We start from the raw sequence: 21443 nt of genomic DNA on the forward strand, positions 1-21443 counted from the left end.
CCGTTGTTGGCTGAAGGATGCATAGGATCTGGCTAGCCCATCAGAAGTCATACTATTTGGATTCCCCAGAATGTTAAATACCCAGAGTGTTAAAGAATGCTCTTTTCTTGGTATAATTTTCTTTTTTATTTTTGTTTGGAGCTCTTACAACATATATAGCCCAATATTAATACCAAATGAGGCTTAAATAAGAAATAGAGTGACTCAGTAGTACCCATGCACATCTTACTCTTAGAATTTTAAACTTCCAACCTCTAACATCTCACCTACATAAAGCTTAATAAATTCTCCTTACAAGAACATTACAAAAATCCTGTGATGAAATACATTCATTTCTCATTTGCAGTTAGCTTGATATAATTGTCATATTATTTTCACAAATCCTTACCCTAGTCTCCTTTCCGGATTTGTCTTATCAATTTTTCTCCGAGAAAACTGTGCTAAAATTGTAATTTTTAAAACCAAGTCAGTTACCTAGATATTGCATTCTGGAAAAGTCAGCTCAAGTTTGGTCTCCTTCTATCTGGTTTTGAATCTCATTCCAGAATAAGGATTCCAAGGAACAATAGTATCAAAATTCTACAGAATGTGATTCTGTATTTTTTCCCCTAGTGCCATTGGAGTATTGGAACAAACACTGAGCACCTTGTGAATTTGACTTGGAAGATGGGCAACTCTGGCCATGTGGGGCCGAGACTTGGAAACACATTGTCTGATGCCAGTGGCAATGCTGAGAGCAGCTCAGACAGCCATGCTTCTCTAGGCCAAAGGAAGCTCTTCATCCAGCGTTTTCACTGAAGACACTGAGACTGCATCTATATTTTCCCTCTTCTCTCCCTTTGCCCAACAGTTTCTCCTAACCTCCTCCCAGAAAGGGAGACTGAGCAAGGCACTTACCATGGGTGGGCTCTTCTGAAGAGTATTCAGAGCCACAGCACTGCTCTATCCCGCCCATCTCTAGAAGCATAAGCAAGGTGCAGTGAGGAGCAGTGATCTGGGCTGGGGTGACTGACCCCACCTATGCTGGAAAAGGTCACTGTGATGGCTAGGAGGATAACCAAGTGGACAGTAGCAAGAGAAGAAGCAGAGAAGTCAATGAGGAGGCTGTGGCAGTAGCACAGGGGAGAGATTGTGGTGGCTTGACTCGGAGTGATAGTGGGGATTTTGGAGAGAAGGAGAAGGATGATTCAAGGCTGACTTTGGAGGTATAAAGGGTATATAGAATAGACTAGGTGTAGGGTATGAGGGGAGGGTAGGAGTCAAGCGTAGCTGTACATTTTCAATTGACCAACAGAATGAATGATAATGTCATTTACTGAGATGGGGAAACTGGGCAAGGATGGGTTTAGGGGGAAATTAGTGTTCCAGTTGGTTAGGGAAGATTTGTGTAGCTGACAGTGATACTTTCAGTGGAGAATCCAATCCAAATAGGTGGTTATAGAAATACATCTGGAGCTCAGAAGAAAGATCTGATTTCTAGGTCTAGAGACACTTTCACATAGATGAGTTTTAAGTCCTTGAACTGCCTGAAATCACCACTGGAGAAAGTGACAAGAGGGAGGAGGGCTATAGAGTAAGCCTAAATGTGCATAGTAGTTATTTATAATGATTTTTTAGTCTTTAATTACAGGAGACATGGTTCATTTTCAAAATATTTATCAATAGAGATAAAATGTATGCTCCTTTTGAGCGCCCTAGATCCCTGTCATTTCCTCCAATTTATTTCTCATACCCAGCATTGTGTATACCCATCTTTCAGATCTTTTAAAATGCATTACATACATTTATATGTGTACACAGAAATATACTTAAATAGTATCATTCTCTGCAGTGATGTCTTTTATTTTCCCTTAGTATATGTCTTAGAGATTTTCACAGGTCTATATATATATATACATATAGATTTAATTTGTTTTTTAAACAGCTCTTTGCTTCCATAGAATTAAAGTGCTATGGCTTACTTCACATTTCCCTTATCAATGGACATTTAGGTTGCTTTTACTTGTGTTCTATTGCCTGCCAGCATCTAGAGGTCGTGTAGAGGTCATGAGAATATGACCACCAAAGTATCCTGAGATAGAGTATCCTGGAGAGGAGGACAAAGAGGAATGTGCAGAATTCTGGAGGCCAAGGGATGAGGGTATTGAGGAAAGTGAAAGGGGCCAAATATTTGAACACTGCTGAGAGGTTCAAGTTTAAGCCCTAGAAATATCCATTGGATGTGGAAACATGGAACTCACTGGTGACTTGTCAAAGCTGTCTCAGTGGAACAGTAAGCATGAAAAGCAAGGAAGAATGGGTTGAAGAGTGACTAGGAGAGGAAGAAGTGTTCAGCAAGTGTAGCCATCTTTTTGTCTTTCTAGAAAGGTTGCTGTGAAAATGAGCAGGAAAGTAGGAGCAACGATTGCGGGAGGAAGTGGGGTCAGGGGAGAAGACATTTCCTTTCTTTCTTTCTTTCTCCTCCCTCCCTTTATTTCATTCTTCCTTCTTTCATTGTTTCTTCCAGTTCGGAGATACCACTTTATGTGTGGCATTAGTCAAACCACAACTTCTCAGTGTCTCTTTCTGGGTTTCCAGTTGGAATAATGACAATGTCTGCACAATGGTGCATAGCAGGCACTCTATAGATAAAGCCTGAATGAATCAAGGAATGAAGTGTATCTTCCTGGCAGAGTTATTTCCTAATGGGAAAATGTGTGACAAGCCCTTGCAAGAGTGTGGGAATCCTCAGTACTCAGCGCAGTGACCACCACGGGAGAGAAACATTTCAGCGACTGTCCTTGCCCCAAGTACCACCTTCCCTTGACTCACAAACTAAAGACATCGAGACATTGGACCTGAGGGCCGAGAGAAGCACCTGGCTTTCTCTGGTGGCCTTTAGCCTGATGCTGTGACATTTATTCGGAGCTGACACCAGCTGAGGGATGGCCGTTCCTGCGGCCTCTGTCCCACCGTGTGATCGCCACCTCTGCCCTCTGTTGCTTAAGCGTTTCTCTTCAACAGCTGTGCTGGGTTTGTGGAATCGGCATCGAGATTTATTTCCAAAATTTGTTAGGAAAGAAAAAGGAGGTGGCTATTTTGAACTTTTGAGATGCACTTTGTGTGCCTGGAGTATGAGTGAAACTTTTCGTTATAAAAAGTGACCAAATAGAGGCTTCTGGCAAGGGGACCAGCGGCAGGGAAGCTGAGCCCACCGTCCAGAGAGATAATGGTCACTACCTGCCACTTGCTGGGGCTGACCACCACGTTCCAACCCCGGCTGCTCAGAACATAAATCGGCTTTAAACACCCAGGACCTGCCGGCCACCCACTGCCATCTTTGGGCCAATTCGTCAATCACCGCTCATTCCATGGTTCTTTTTATTTTGAGCCTTGATAATGCTTCTGAAAGGAGATGGGGACACTTTTGCCATTCATCACAAAACAATGCAACATTCTGTACATTTATTACAGTATACGTTATGACTGCACTATTAACTTAAATAAAACTTCCATTTCTCTGAAGTTTTTCTTTATCTTTCCCAAACAGATACCCAATATGACTGAGAATTTAATACCCTAAAGTTTAAGACCAGTTTGTAAACACAGTCCCTGCTGTCTGCTATTGATCTTTTGCCATTTTAATGCATTTTTACTGACCAATGTGTCCTGCGGTAAAGAATATTGCCTAAATTACTTATCTGATTGGTTCTTTTGATTAATGGTGGGCCTGTGCTTCATTACACATGACAACATGATCAGAATAATCACTATTGCTCTACAAGCCAGGCTTGGCATTTTTTATTCCTTCATTTTTAAAGTTCATTTATAAAATTATTTAATGTATGCGTCCTAAGTTGTCATTTGTTTACATGACACTTTTTTCGATGGGAACTGTTGCACTGTATCACAAATGGCTAAGGAAACAAGGTAAACTAGATGTACAGATCAATGTGTCTTGGCTCAAGGGGGAAAAACACATAGTCAAGATTCAGGAGCTGACCTTGTACCAAAGTCCAACTTGTCACAGAACAAACCCTGAGATACCCAACAAATCACCAGGCACAGTAGGACATGTTCTCATGCAATCTTTTCTCTCTGTCTGTCACCTTCCATCTGCTGGGACTTTGAGCCCTTAGAGCTCTCAACTTCCTTCCTTCTGCCCACGGAATAGTCCTGGCCCCGTCGGCCCCATCGGCCGGGCTGCATGGATCCAGTGACCTTCTCCTCCCAACGCCAATTCAGCAAGAAGGTCTGGCAGGGATTTAGGATATTCAAAATCAGAATTTGGACCAGATCTGAATTTAAAAAATGTGTGTGCTTAAGCCATGCTATTATATTAATTCCAGAGGAATATAAAGATCCCAACTGAGTCTACTACGCTATTGGTGATACCACTCCTCAGGGTTCCTGCTTTAATTGTGGTTTGACTTGATACGAATTAACTGGGTAATCAGCTGTAAGTTCTGGTAAATCTGGCATATTTGGGGCTGCTCAAAACTATGGCTCTCTCCATAATTTTTCTCTCTCCCATATCCTGCTGGCCCTCTAAAGAAGACCAGGAAGTAAACTTCTGCCTTGCCTTTTTTCAGTTATGTTGTTTTGTGAATTTCTGGAGTTCAGGTAAAATCTTTTTTCCTGGGAGTTGTGCTGGAATCAGCTGTGAACCTCAAACTCAGACCCCTCTGTCATCTTTCCTACACGTCTCAGAGGAACTTGACAAACCTTCTAGCCACTCCTCCCTCAGAAAAATATTACCTGGTAGGAATGAGACAAGCCTAGGTTCATGCTAGATTGCATTTTTATTCCAAATAAAACACAGTTCCTTCCTCTCCTCGCCTTGCCTGCTCTCACCTCCCTCAAATTATCTGATATGTAAGGGGCCTGGCCACCCCCCAGCTTCCCTCCTGCTCCTAGAGCTCACTCCAGCATTGCTCTGATGGAGTGCACAGGGGCACCTGTGCTACATGGGTTCATGGCGACAAACAAAGCACAGAATGAACTCCTAATCCGGTACCTAATGTGTGAATGGTGTCAGAGGCTGAATAAAATAGAGTTTTTCCTTTTACCCTTCAGAATCCTCTGCCATCCCGTGTACATGATTTTGACAGAGACTTCAGCATTCGCCAGTGGACAAGTCAACCACTTTTTAACTTGGGCACAAAGTGGGTAGGAAAGTCGGGTGGGTGGCAGGGTCATAGGAGGTTGTGTGATGGAGTCTTCCAGGGTGGAGAGCACATTCCTTCCCACGGAGCCCCCTTCCTCTCAGGGCCTGGGGCATGTGGACTCAACTTCCCACGACACACACGAGAAGCCCCTTTCTTCTTAGGTGGGTTTCAGCTCTCTGCTTCCTATGATCCTTGGTAACGCCTGGCACCTCGGGCATGTCACCACGTTACAAAAAATTACAGACCCAAAGCACCCCACAACACACAAGAAGTTAAAAAGTTCAGCATCCTGAACTCTACTTGAATGTTGAAATAAGTAGAAGAACAAGACATAGGTTCCCAAGCTAAAGCACTTAAAGTGAAATGCATTTATATGGTCCTTTTTTCCCGCTGGACTTAATGTTGTAAATACTGCCTCCTATCTTCTGCATAATGATTTGCTCTGTTATGCTATTAAAAATTTCCGTTACGTCAGTTCACAGAGACAGTCACTTTGCACAGCCTAGACATTAAATAGAACTTTGGTTAAAAGCCTACCCCAGGAAATGAGTGTGTGCGCACGCGCAAACATGTGTGCCTGTGCACGCCTGCCGCCTTGTGAGACTTTCTGTGGTATAAGATAAGCAAGCGAGTGAGATTATGTTGCATATGCAAGTTATATGTTAATATGATTAAATGACTACTGGATCGCCCAACATAATCAACTGAAATATTCACCAACTTTGTGTTGAAATTGGAAGAAATTATTACCTTGAGGCTGCCAAACACATTTTGTAGCTTTGCATTTGCAATAATGCATGTCTCATTTAGCATTTAAAAACATACTTTTGACTTTAATAAAGCAAGATGAGTCTATTAAAGAGATACTCGCCAGAATGGAAGGAAGATCCGACAAGAAGGGATTAACCACCCAAAGGAGAGGCAGCTGGGCAGAGAGGTGCCCGCTGTCCCCTCCCTTCCCCCGACCTCTCTCCCTTCCTTCCTTCCTTCTAGCCGCACTGCGCACCATCGGTGGGGACTTGAGGCTGAATTTTCCAAGGAAAAGCATCCTATTCCAGACCATTCACATTAATTTATCATTGAATTATTTGCCTTCACCCTCAAAATCCTACAAAATGATTTAGTCTCTTGATGTGATTTACTTTGTATTTTGAAATTCCATGTCACACCATCCAGATCACAGAGACGTAAATGTGTCTTCTCTCCCACTGAACAAGCACAGCTAAAACAAATAAAATCAAAGATGCATATTCCTTCGCTGGGGCTCTGCAAAATGTAAGTGATGGGAGGACGGCAGCCGTCATTCTGCTCCGGTCTGTTATTGGCAACAGCAGAAGTAAAATTTAGAAAACAAATCCCCTTTTAAATGAAACGGAGTCAGAGGCCCACCTTACTCAGAGGAAATACTAATTGGAACTACCTTGCTAATGCTAGCGAGTCACAGGAAGGAAACATTAAGTTATTATTTTTAATAATGTTTACAAGTATATCCAGCCATTTCCAGCTGGTGAAAGATGTCAGCCTTGGCCAAACGTGGCAGATCTACTTTTCACCAAAGATGCTCCTCGTCTTCCCCCTGATAGCAATCATTAATTTTATTTTTTAACTCGCTCTTCAAATGAAGACAGATGAGCTGGAGAGTTTTAAATGCAGGCTGCTTATGTTCAGAAAAATGGCTGTGAGATAGCGGATCACGGCATCTGAGCCGAGGCCAGTTACTGTTTGGGAAGAAAATAAAAACAAACGTAAGGTGAACAGCAAAGCCAGCCTCAGAAGAGCTCCCATTGAGAGGGGCAGGTGTGTGGGAGAAGCTTGTGAGCTGCTCTTTGGGTCCGGGTCACTCCCTAATTGCTTTGGAGGCTTAGAGATATAATTATTGTTAATTGCTCTTGATAATTCTAACATCACATTTTAATATTTATTTCTTATTAACAACCTTCTTATGTGTCAGAGATCAAAACGCCTCTTAGATATCACATCACTGATATCTTTTAAAAAACCATTTTTCTCACTGATGGAATTTCATCTAAGCTGTATTTTTAGTCAAGTATCAATTAGTCTTATTTGATGCTATCATTTTAATTTTAAGTCAAAGATGTTGATTTGACCTCACTACAGGCTGCTCCAGGAAGATTTGAAGACACTTTCGTCTTAGAGGTTGTGAGGGGAACTTCTTACTTGCATGCAGTAAATCATTTGACTCTTAGAGATAATCTGATTAAGATGTTTGTGGTTCCATTTTGTGACTGGCTTGGGGTAAGAACAACAAAGAAGGGACAAAAGAAGACAAGGTAATTATGACAGAAGCACTTCCAGAATGGTGGAGTGTGGATCTCTGAAAATCTGCTCTTCCATAAAGGCAATGAGAACACTGGCAAAAATTGTCAAAATCCATTTTTTTCAGAACTCTGGAAATTAACCAAAGGCCTCCAAAAGTCTGAGTAGCATCCATTCAAGATAAACAGCTGGGACTTGGTAAGAATGACAAGCATGAAGACCTTTTAAATGGGCCTATTTCCACCCCCTCTCCCGAGCTCTGTGGTGGTCTCAGAGCCACAGTAAATGTGAAAGCCAGCAGAGTGGCAGCCACTAGAGGGGGCAGGGTGGATGTGGAGCTGCGCCAAAAGCCCCCACCTGACAACTGTTGGTGTTTTACCTGTTTGGCAGATTCCCAGAAAGTTCCCGCTGCCTCTATCTGACTCAGAACTCCTTTAGTGGGAAAAGCTCTATCTCCAGGGCTGTTTGTTGAAAACAATCAGCAGGAATTATCCAACATTACAGTGGTCTGGGGCAGTGATACCAATTGGGGCAAACAAGAAGCCGACCAAAAAACTTACAAGCAATATCTGGGAATGAGATAACCATAGGAGTCTTTGAAAAGCTCTAGCTTATTCCTGGGGCTCTAGAAGACTATGTGCATTCAGAGGGATGTGCATGTTTCCAGAGTTGTGGCATGGCCAGGAAAGACCTGAGAAAACCCTGGTCACTCACCTTGGCTGTCCCTGCGGCTCTGCACGAGCAGGAAGTGAAGACTAAGGCAGACTTATAAGCTGCTGGAGCATTGAAGGAGTGCCTCAACACACACACACACACACACACACACACACACACACACACACACAGTGCCTTGGTAAAGGGAGGGAGACATATTGGTTCAAGGCATTTAAGGAAATCTCTGTTCACACTAGCTGATCACGAAGTTAGCCAAGCAGAGACTTCAGTGGCTGCACATAATAAAGAATACAAACTTTACAGGACTAATTCAGAGAAGTCACTAAACAAACAAAAATAATTACCATAAACAAACCTTGGAAGGGGGAAAATCTGATATTCAGAGTTGCCACATTATAATATTTTAAATGTCCATTTTTCAACAAGAACAAAAGAGACATGCAAAGAAACAGAAAATTATGCCTCATAAAAATTAGAGCATAAATAAATAGAATAAGTAAATAAAAAATAACAGAGGGCTTCCCTGGTGGCGCAGTGGTTGAGAGTCCGCCTGCCGATACAGGGGACACAGGTTTGTGCCCTGGTCTGGGACGATCCCACATGCTGTGGAGAGGCTGGGCCCGTGAGCCATGGCCGCTGAGCCTGTGCGTCCAGAGCCTGTGCTCCGCAACGGGAGAGGCCACAACAGTGAGAGGCCCGCGTACCATGAAAAAAAAAAGAATAGAGAAAATAAATGATACCAAAACTTGGCTCTTTGAAAAAATCAGAATTGACAAACTCACCAAGACAAAACTAAACTCACCTAGAAAAAAATACCAAAACAACAGAGAAGACTCAAATGACTAAAATCAGGAATGAAAGAAGGGCTATCACTACTGACTTTACAGAAATAAAAAGGATCACACAGGTATACTTTGATCATCTGCATGCCAACAAATTAGATAGCTTAGGTGACATGGAAGCATTCCTAGAAAGATGTAAAGATATATGAAAGCTGACTCAAGAAGAAATAGAAAGTCTGAATAGACCTATAATAAGTAAAAATGATTGAACTGGCAATTAAAAAACATCCCACAATGTAAAGCCCAGGCCCAGATGGCTTAACTGGTTGATTCTACCAAATGTTCAAAGACAGATTAATACTAACCCTTATGAATATAGACATAAAAATTCCTCAAAAAATACTAGCAAGCCAAATCCAGCAATATATGTGCATATATATATATATGGATTATACATGATGACTAAGTGGAATTTATTCCTAGGATGAAAGATTGGTTTAACATCTGAAAGTTAATCAGTGTAATACATCATATTAATGGAACAAAGGGCAAAACCACAGGATTATGTCAACAGACTCAGGAAATTTAAAAAAATAGCATTTGAAAAAATCCAACACCCATTCACGAGAACAAACTAGAAATATAATAGAAATGTCAACCTGATAGAGTATCTATACAAACCCAAGGTGATGTTAGAGTGGTGAAAGACTAAATGCTTTCCTCTTCAGATCAGGAACGAGACAAGAATGTCTACTTTTGTAATTTCTACTCAACATTTTACTGGAGATTCTAGCAGGTTAGGTAAGAAAATAAATAAAAGACATCCAGATTGAAAAGAAGAAGTAAATTGATCTCAAGTTATAGATGATAAGATCTTGTATTTAGGAAATCTCAAGGAATCCACTAAAAAAAAACTATTAGAACTAATAAACACCTTCAGTGAGGTTGTATGTTACAAGATCAATTATATTTCTATACACTAGCAACGAAAAACTAAACAATAAAACTAAAAAAGCAATTTCATCTATAATAGAAACAAAAAGGAAAAAACACTTAAAAATCAATTTAACAAGTTATTGAGAGACTTGTATACTTAAAACTATAAAACATTATTGAAAGAAATTAAAGTATATCTAAGTAAATGGAATGAATAGGAAAACAGTTGGATTAGGCAACAGTTCTCAAATTGATCTACAGACTTAATACAGCCCTTATCAAAATCCCAGCTGCCTTCTGGAATAAATTGGCAAGCTAATCCTAAAATTCATATGGAAATGCAAGGAACCCAGAATAGCCAAAATGTTCTTGAAAGAAAATGAAGTTGAAGGTATAATATTTCTCAATTTCACAACTTACAACAAAACTATAGTAATCAATAAAGCATGATACTAACATAGGATAAATATATAGATAAATGTAATAGAATGGAAAGTCAAGAAATAAACCCTTATGAGGGAGATCAAGATGGCAGAGTAGGAGAATGTGGAGCTCACGTCCCCTTACAAAGACATCAAAAATGCAACTACATGTGGTACAAGACTTATGGAAAACTAAATAGAAACTGGCAGAAGGACTCCTATACAACAAATGCTGTAAGAAAGATACACACGTAACTGGGTAGGATGAGAAAAAAAGCATTGGGTTGGGACCTGTGCCCCTGGGAGGCTGCTAAGAGGAAAAGGGAGATTGCATGAGTGGATATCCACCCTGTGAGTGAGCAGGTTGAGCCACAGACTAGGAATCCCAGTCCTGGGCTCCTACGTGTAGGAGACAAGCCCCCTTGGCTATTAGAAGAACTGCTGGGACAGATATAAAGGCTGGAGAAGCCTAGGCCTCTCTCCTGAGAAGTGTGTGGTTTGCCCCTAGGCAGGGTGGAGAGGTCTTCTCTAGTGCCTGCTACCTCACCATGCTCCCCAGTCCAAGCTGAGTGAACACTCTGGCCTGCTCACTACACACCACAATTTGACACTGGATCTAGGGCAGCCAGGACCTGTGAAAACTCTCAACCCAGAGATGCAGAGGTGACCTGGGGACCTGAGGCCATAGCGCAGGTGGGGTGGTGGTAGTCATTGCTGGCGATTACTCAAGCAGTGCCCCAGAAGCAGGCCAGACTTCTGATGGCAATATAAACACCTGAATTCCTGTCACCACCTTGCCATGTGCTTACTCCACACCACAGCCTAGAACTAGATCTGGGGTGGACACAGCAGAGGAAAAGATCTGACCATGGGCTACAGATGCCTATAGAGGCAGAGCATCAGACCTCTGTAGGTGCACAAACCCCACTTGCTTCAGCACACCCCTCCTTTGGGGCAAAGACCCCAGCACAGGAAGAAGGAAAAACAACACTTAAAGGGAACAGAGCCAGCTAGAGCTTGACACTCAGGGCTTCAGCTCCAGCAACTTGGGAGCCACCTCCACCCCTGACAGGGCAGTGACAGCCACTGAATAGAGAGGAAGTCATGTCTCACATCCTGCACAGGCTCTAGCTTCTCCATCACCAGCAAGACCCGCCTACCAAGGTGATAGCTGTCAGCACAACCTGAGCAAAGATATGACTGGTGTCCACATAAAATCCAGCTCTCCCACCAAAAGCACTGGGCATACACAGTCTTCATAGGGATACTCCCACAAAAGAACACCCCTTGAAGACCACAATAGTTAACTGCTTCACCTAAATTCATAGAGACAGAGAAAGTTAAATAAAATGAAAAGGCAGAAAAACTACTCTCAATTGAAAGAGCAAGAGAAAAACCCTGAAAAAATAAAGAAACAGAAATAAACAATCTACCAGACAAAGAATCCAAAGCATTGGTAATAAAAATGCTAACCGAATTAGGGAAGAGAATTGATTTAAACATAGATCATTTTAATAAAGAACTATAAAATATAAATAAAATGTTCAAAAGTAGATAATTCAATATCTGAGATAAAAAACACTCTAGCAGCAATGAATAGCAGACTAAATGACACAGAAGAATGCATAAGTGATCTGGAAGACAGAACAATGGAAATCGCCCAATTAGAACAGCAGACAGAAACTAAAAAAAAAAATAGAGTGCAATATATGAGATCTCTAGGTTACCATCAAGTGTGCCAACATTCACATTATAGGGGTTCCAGAAAGAGAAGAGAGAGAGAAGTGTATCAAAAATATGTTGAAGAAATTATGGATGAAAACTTCCCAAACCTAAAGATGGTAAAAAATATCCAAATACAGGAAGCACAGGGGATCCCAAACAGACACACACCAAGACATATCATAATTAAAATGGCCAAAGTTAAAGATAGAGAATTCTAAAGGAAGCAAAGGAAAGCAAAGAGACATATATAAGGGAATCTCCATTAGGCTATCTGCTGATTGCTCTGCAGAAACTTTGCAGGCCAGAAGGGAGAGACATAATATATTTAAAGTGCTGAAAGGGAAAAACTTGCAACCTAGGATACTCCAATTAGGAAGATTATAATTTAGAATAGAAGGAGTGATAAAGAATTTCTCAGACAAGCAAAAACTAAAAGAATTCAGCAATAATAAACCTACCCTAAAATAAATGTTAAAGGGTCTTCTCTAAATGGAACAGAAGTAAGAATGTATAGGAAAGGGAAAATCCCAATAGGAAACACAAATATATAGTAAATATTCAAGATCATTTAAATAAGCCAGTAGGTAGATTAAAAAAACCAAAAATTTGTAAAAGCAACTATAACTTCAATAAACAAAGATAAGCATGAAGATATAAAATATGACATAAAGATCAAAAAATGTGGGGGAGAATAATAAAAAGAAGTAGATCTTTTAGAATGTGTTTGAGCTTAAATGACTATCAGTTTAAATCAAGTAAATAGAATTATATGTCAACATACATGAACCCCATGATAATCACAAATCAAAAACATACAACAGATACACAAAAATGCAAAAGAAAGGAAACCAAGCATACTACAAAAGAAAAATCATCAAACAATGGGAGAACAAAAAAAGAAGAAATGAACAGAGAAGAAGTACAAAAACAACTGGAAAACAAGTTATAAAATGGCAATAAGTACATATGTATCAATAATTGCTTTAATGTCAATGGATTAAATGCTCTCATCAAAAGACATAGGGTGGCTGATTGGATAAAAGAAAAATACCCTTCAATATGCTTCCAACAAGAGAGTCACTTCAGGACTAAAGACACACACAGACTAAAAGTGAGAGGATGGAAAATGTTTTCATGCAAATGGAAATGACAAGAAAGTGAGGGTACCAACAATCATATCAGACAAAATAGACTTCAAAGCAAAAGCTATAACAACAGACAAAGAAGGATATTATATAATGATAAAGGGATCAGTAGAAGAAGAGGATAATAGACTCGTTAACATATAGGTACCCAATACAAGAGAAACTAAATGTATAAAGTAAGTACTAACAGGTATAAAGGGAGAAATTGGTAATAATACAATAATAGCAGGGGACTTTTACACCCCACTGACATCAATGGACAGATCATCCAGACATAAAATCAATAAGGCAACAGTGGTCTTAAATGACACAACAGACCAGTTGGACTTAATTGGTATCTACAGGATCTTACCTCCAAAAACAGCAGAATACACATTATTTTCAAGTGTACATGGAATGTTTTCCAGGGTAGATCACATACTAGGTCATAAAACAAGCGTTATCAAAGTTAAGAGGATAGAAGTTATATCAAGCATTTTTTTGGACCACAACAGTATGAAACTAGTAAGCAACTGCAGAAAGAAAATGGGAAAAGAATAAACACATGGAGATTAACAACATGCTACTAAAAAACCAGTGGGTCAATGATGAAATCGAAGTGGAAATCAGAAAATTCATAAGACAAATGAAAATGGAGACACAACTTTCCAAAATCTATGGGATGCAGCAGAAGCAGTTCTGAGAGGGAAGGTCATAGCAATACAGGTCTTCCTCAAGAAAAAAACAAACAAAAATCTCAAACAAACAACCTAATCTACCACCTAAAAGAGGTAGAAAAAGAACAAATAAAATTCAAAGTCAGAAGAGGGAAGAAAATAGTAAAGATCAGAGAGGAAATAAACAAAACAGAGATTAAAAAAGCAATGGGATAGGTCAGTGAAATTAAAACCTGGTTTTTGAAAAGATATAAAATTGATAAACTTTGACCCAGGCTCACCAAAAAGAAAAGACAGAAGACCCAAATAAACAAAATAAGAATTGAAAGATGAGAAATAACCGATACCACAGAGATACAAAAGAATCATAACAGAATACTATGAACAGTTATATGTCACTAAATTGAATAACCTAGAATAAATAGACACATTTTTAGAAATATACAGCCTGCCAAGACTGAATCAAAAAGAAACAGACAATTTGAACAGGACAATCACTAAATGTGCAATTGAATAGGTAGTAAAAATCTCCCAGCAAAAAAAAAGTCCAGAACTGGATGGCTTCAGAGAGGAATTCTACTAAATATATCAAGAAGAACTAATATCAATCCTTCTCAAACCATTCCAAAAAACTTAAGAGGATGGAATAATCCCAAATTCATTCTACAAGGACACATTACCCTGATACTATAACCAGACAAAGAAACTATGGAAAAAGAAAATTACAGGCATTATCTTTGATGAATATAGATGCAAATATTTTCAACAAAATATTAGCAAACCAAATTCAACAATACGTAAAAAGGATCATACACCATGATCAAGTTGGATTTATTCCAGGGTCACAAGGATGGCTCAACAATCGCAATTCAAAGGATAAAAATCACATGATCATCTCAATAGACGCAGTAAAAGCATTTGACAAAATGCAACATCCATTCTTTATAAAAACTCTCATCAAAGTGGGTATAGAGGGAAAATATCTCAACATAATAAAGGCCATTTACAACAATCCTACAGCCAACATAATACTGAAAGGTGAAAAGCTGAAAACCTCCCTGCTAAATTCAGGAGTAAGACAAGGATGCTCACTCACACCACTTCCATTTAGCATAGAAATGGCTGTCCTAGCCATAGCAATCAGAAAAGAAAAATGTATCCAAATTGGAAAGCAAGAGGTAAAACTGTTTGCAGATGACATGATACTTTATAGAGAGAAACTTAAAGTCTAATAATAAATTAGAACTAATAAATTAGTTTAATAGAACTAATAAATTCATCAACAAGGTTAATATACAGATATCTGTTGTACTTCTATATACTAATAATGAAATAACATAGAGAAAGCAAAAAAAAAATCCCATTTACAATTGTATCAAAAAGAATAAAATACCTAGGAATAAACTTAACCAAGGAGGTGAAAGATCTATACACTGAAAACTATAAAACATTGATGAAGGAAACTGAATATGATGCAAATAAATGGGAAGATATCCTTGCTCTGGGGTTGGAAGAATTAATATTGTTAAAATGGCCATACTACCTATAGCAATCTACAGATTTAATGCTATCTCTATCAAAATACCCACAACATTTTTCACAGAACTAGAACAAATAATCCTAAAATTCATATGAAACCACAAAAGACCCGAAAATGCCAAAGCAATCTTGAGAAAAACAGAACGAAGCTGGAGGTATAACCCACCCAGACTTCAGACTATACCATAAAGTGACAATAATCAAAACAGCATAGTATTGGCACAAAGACAGACACATAGATCAGAACAGAGAGTCCAAAAATAAACCCACCAACCAATGGTCAATCTACAATAAAGGAGGCAAGAATATACAATGGAGAAAAGACAGTCTCTTCAACAAGCGGTGCAGGGAAAACTGGACAGCTGCATGTAAAACAATAAGATTAGAACATTCCCTCACACTATATGCAAAAATAAACTCGAAATGATTTAAAGTCCTAAATGTAAGAACAGAAACCATAAAACTCCTAGAAGAGAACATAGGCAGAACACTGTTTGACACAAATCATAGCAATATATTTTTTTGGATAAGTCTCCCAAGGCAAAAGAAATAAAAGCAAAAATAAACAATGGGACCTAATGAAACTTAAAAGGTTTTACACAGCAAAGAAAACCATCGACAAAATGAAAAGACAATCTACTAACTGAATGGGAGAAAACATTTACAAAAGATGTGACCAAAAAGGGATATATATCCAAAGTATACAAACAGGTCATACAACTCAATATAAAAAAACAAATAACCCAATCAAAACATGGGCAGAAAACCTGAATAGGCATTTTTCCAAAGAAGAGATACAGATGGCTAACAGGCATGTGAAAACATGCTCAACATCAGTAATTTTTAGAGAAATGCAAATTGAAATGAGATATCACCTCATACCTGTCAGAATGGCTATCATCAAAAAGTCTACAAATAACAAACGTTGGTGAGGATGTTGAGAGAAGGGACATCTCCTACACTGTTGGTGGGAATGTAAATTGGTGCAGCCACTGTGGAAAACAGTATGGAGTTTCCTTAAAAAACTAAAAATAGATCTACCATATGATCCAGAAATCCCACTCCTGGGTATATATCCAGAAAAAATGTAAACACTAATTTGAAAAGACACATGCACCCCTACATTCAGCACTATTTAAAATAGCCAAGACATGGAAGCAACTCAAGTGCCCATCAACAGAGGTGGTATATACAAGTACAATGAAATATTACTCAGCCATAAAAAAGAATGAAATACTGCCATTTGCAGCAACGTGATTGGACCTAGAGAATATTATACTTGGTGAAACAAGTCAGATAGAGAAAGACAAATACTGTATGATGTATGTGGAATTTAAAAAACAATACAAATAAATGTGTGTAAAACAGAGACAGGCTCACAGATATAGAAAGCAAAATCATGGTTACCCAAGTGGAGAGGGAAGTAGAGAGGGACAAATTAGGGGTATCTGGGATTAACAGACACAAACTATTATAAATAAAATAGATAAGCAACAAGGATATACTCTATAGCACAGGGAATTATAGCCATTATCTTGTAATAAGCTATAATGGAGTATAGTCTGCAAAAATACTGAATCATTATGCTGTACACCTGAAGCTAACATAATATTGTAAATTAACTATACTTCAATAGAAAAAGAAACTCTTACATTTATGATTCATTATCAACTGATTTTTCACAAAGATGCCAACACAATACACCATACAGAAAATTTAATTCAAAGTGGATTGTAGTCATAAATGTAAGAGTTAAGATTATAAAACCATCAGAAGAAAACAGGAATAAAGTTTTATGACCTCGAGTTAGGCAATGGATTCTTAGGTATTCTTCTACCAAAAGCAGAAGCAACCAAATAAAAAAGTACTGATAGATAAATTAAACTTCATCCAAATTAAAAACTTCAAAGGATTCCATCAAGGAACAACCCACAGAATGGGAGAAAGTATTTGCAAATCACATACCTTGTAAGGATCTTATATACAGAATATATAAGTACTCTTAAAATTTTATAATGAAAAGATAACACAATTAAAATGGAGAAAATATTAAAATAGACATTTCTCCAAAAAGATATGCAAATGGCCAGTAGCTCATGAAAATCTGCTCAGCATCATTAGTCATTAGGGAAATGCAAATCAAAACTGCAATGTGGTACCACTTTCCACCCTTTAGGATGGCTAAAAGTAAAGAGACAGACAATCTGAGTATTTGCAAGACTGTAGGGAAATAGAAATCTCCTATATTACTGGTGGATTGTAAAATGGTGCATGCGGGCACTTTGGAAAACAGTTTGGCAGTTCATCAAAAATATAAACTGAGAGTTACCATGTGACTCAGCAATTCTACCCGTTGGTATATATTGAAGAGAAATAAAAACAGATGTCCACACCAAAACTTGTCCACAAATGTTAATAGCAGCATTATTTGTAATAGACAAAATGTGGAAACAACCCAATTATCAACAACCCAATTATCAATTAATGAATGGATAAATAAAATGTGGTATATCCATACAGTGAAATGGCAAGAAAAGGAATGAATTAATGATACATATTGCAAATGGTGAACCTTGAAACATTATGCTAAGTGAAAAGAACTAGCCACATATTGTACAATTACATTCATATGTAATGATCCCATTTATATGTGATATCCAGAACAGGCAAATCCATAGAGACAGAAAGTATATTAATGATTGTCAGGGGCTGGGGCTAGAGGAGGGGAGAGTGACTGCTAATGGGTGCAGGGGTTCTTTTTGGGCTGGTGAAAAGGTTCTAACATGAGATAGTGGTGGTAGTTGCATAACTCTGTGAATATACTAAAATCCGCTTAATTGTTTAAAAAGGTGAATTTTATGATATGCGGATTATACTTCAATAAAGATGTTATTTAATATGTATGATGATAAAGAGGAAAAAGACAGTCCCCTAATCAATTTGCTTTTTGTAACATTATCAGACTCAGAGAGAGTAAAAAACAAACAAACAAACAAAAACAGAAATGATATTTTTATGTATCCATTCTGAAGGTCAAGAAACCTAGCTGTTTCCTTTTGTGTGCTGTTATAACTGTCCTTGCCCTGGTGGGAAGCTCGTTCCACCTTCCCAGTGAGTGTGGCAGCTTGTAAAAGGCAGGGCTGCCTCACTCACCTCTATGTCCTCCACCATTGCCCCACTCCCAGTACCTGCCACAGAGTCTTAATAATATGAGGACCTCAATAAATAAAAGGTGAATACATTGATTAACCAGTAAATGAATGCAAATTCTGAAGAAGAACTGTGACGTGATGATGTTGATGATGATAACAATTAGTAGTATTGAAACTGAGCAGGACCCTGTGGGGTTCTCCCAAGTATAAAAGCCTTTCTCTATCCCCCATAGTTTGCTTGTAGGAAAAGGTTTCAGCTTCCTAGACCTTCCCTGAGTTCCAAAGGGCAGATTCAGTTACTAATTAGAGGAGCGACGGAATGCAGGAGCAAAGAAAAGGCAACAAGAAACAACAGTGTAGAGGTGGGACAAGGCCCTGGTTCCTCCTGGGGCATGTGCACAGCAATCTGATACATACCCCTGAGTCCTTCTCCAGGAACTAAGGACCCCATTCAGGTGGAGGGTGGAAACTTCAGGCTGAGCGCTAGCACGTGGATCTGGTAGGAGCAAGAAGGCTGATGATTGAGATTCCTGGAACACCACCCTGTTACCTTACCACCATCCAATAAGACGAAGGTCACACAGCCAGCAGGCCTCCCCACAAATTTTGCCTATAAAAACTGTTCTCCAAAATTCATCAGGGAGTTCTTCTCTTTACGGCATGAGCTTCCGCTTTCTCCTTTCTTGGCCCTGCAATAAAGCTTTCTCTGCTCCAAACTCCGACTTTTCGGTTTGTTTGGCCTCTGTGTCAGGCACTCAAACTTGAGTTCAACAGCAGTGTTATTTCTGGAGAGGCTAGCAAAACCAGTTTTGAAGGAACTTTCCTGAGATGAATTCTAGAAATCGCTTCTGCAATGGATAAATTGCTGAAATCAGCATCGAGCTTCCCAAGGGTACTACTGTGAAATTCAACTCTTGTATGGTGTCTGTTTTTTATAATGTTTTTAATACTTTTCCAGATAATATGTAAGAGTTGGCAAAGAAGGTGAGAACAAAATGTAATTTGAAAACCATCCTCAAATTTTATTTCTCTTTGAGACTTTTTTCGTATTTTCCTTCCCTTATTATTGGTCTTGGAGGAAAGAGCTTTGGTAAGGACCATGGCTAGTCTTTCTGTGCTAGGGTTGTGTCTGCCTATGCTGCTAGTTACTATTGGTCAGAGTTCTGATTTACCATCTTGGTCCTTCCTGCCCTCTGATATTTTGATAAGAGTGAAGGGAGAGCTCCTGAATCTGCTTGGTTATTTCCATCAGGGGCCCTACTTCCCAAGTGCCTCAAGTCAAAGCTTCTCCTCATTTCCTCTCTCCACCTCCTTTCTCTTCCCCCATCATCTTTTTCTAGAGGTGAGAGAGATAGAGGGGGCAGGAGGCCAGCACCCTTTCCTGAATGTAGGAAGCACAGCTTATCAAGCATATAGAGAAGACTTTTTAAAATGAAAGCAGGCATGCGTTGGGGTGTCTGGGAAAGAAAGCAGTGTCTAAAGTGGAGAGAAGATAAACTTTCTCTTTATTAACATTGTCACTGGTAGTAATTTAATAGGATTCTGTCCCATATCTATAGGAAATTCCTTAAATTTTGCAGCTATAGAAATGATTGAAACAGAACAGCAAAACTTGGTATAAAAAAGGGACTACAGAGGTTAAACAGTTGAGTAGTCTGGGAGCCCCACAAACAGGTGAGAAATATGACCCCGGATTGCAGCGAATTTAATCTATGAGGAGGTTTATTATTTATCAGCTTCTGTCTAAGGAGGGTTCATTATATACAACACTGAGATACAGTTTTGCAGAGCAGATTTATTCAACAGGTTTATTCTTTTACCAGGTCTCATAGTATTTCACCACTTGGTATGTGGGATCTTATTCATCAAAAGAGTTTATGACTTAATCAGTTATGAATTTTAAAAAGTTTTACTAAGAATGCAGGATGTGTTGACATTTATAGGCAGTGCATTTATTCTATTAAGAGTTTTATTTCTGAGCTAAGATAGGCTGGAGATGTAACAAAAGCAAATTGCGTGGTTTATTTGTAATGAGCAGGCATGGTCTCTGCAGAGCCTCCCGCTGTGAGCAGTGGATTTTACTCTCCATCTTAATGTGGCCTGAGGTACTCTAATGATTTCCATGACTCAGGTCATCAGCTGGTCATAAAACTTGGTTTAAAATATCTGTGGTCCCTTTTCCTCATAGTACGGCGGGGCTCACTTCACCCTGGTGGAAGCACAGTGCGAGGCTGGCCTGCCCAATCACTTTGTTCTGTGATTGTTTAAAATCACCATTTCTTAAAGTAGAGGAGGCCAACATGGCAGCTGTTTTCTGAGGTCAGTGTCAATAATTTGCCCTTAGTGGTCATGCCCAACGGAGAGTTGGAGTCAGGTGAGATCCTTACCTGGGCCAAGAGACATTTTGCCGATGGGAGCCTCTGCCAGCTTAAGGTTAATTGCAGGTGTTTCATCATAGTGACATGGTTAAGCCCTTGTGTGTAATGCCAGCAGCCGGACAGCTTCTGCAGTCCTGACCTGCCCAGGTATACTTTATGATTTATTTGCGGCATTTGCCATGATCATCACCCCCGTTCAGGGTCATCACAGAACATTTTCTCTAGTGTCAGTATTACATCACTAAAAAATCACCTTCCCATAATCTCTGTTGAGCAGACAAGTGAGGGCAATCCCAGCAGAGCTCCAGCTGTTTCAATCACTTGGATAGGATTTGCTGGCAATGGGACAAAATCCTAGTAGAAGTGACTTCAGCCAATGATTCCAAAATGGGAGAACTCTATTCTTACCATTCCTAGGGGAAGTCAGCTCGGCACGGGGAGACACTGCTTTCTAGAGGCAAGGTTAGCAGTTGGCTTTCTGATCCTGTTTCAGAATAGAATCACCCATTCCTTGAGAGCATAAACAGACTCCTGGTCAATGGTCAGTTAAAACTTATTATGCTGGCTCATCGTGAAGTCTCAAGTCTCAGATTCACCATATATGTCCTT

This window comes from Monodon monoceros, unplaced genomic scaffold (genome assembly GCF_005190385.1).
Source record: "Monodon monoceros isolate NGI ecotype Baffin Bay Population unplaced genomic scaffold, NGI_Narwhal_1 Super_Scaffold_10, whole genome shotgun sequence".
In the NCBI taxonomy this organism is placed as follows: Eukaryota; Metazoa; Chordata; class Mammalia; order Artiodactyla; family Monodontidae; genus Monodon; species Monodon monoceros.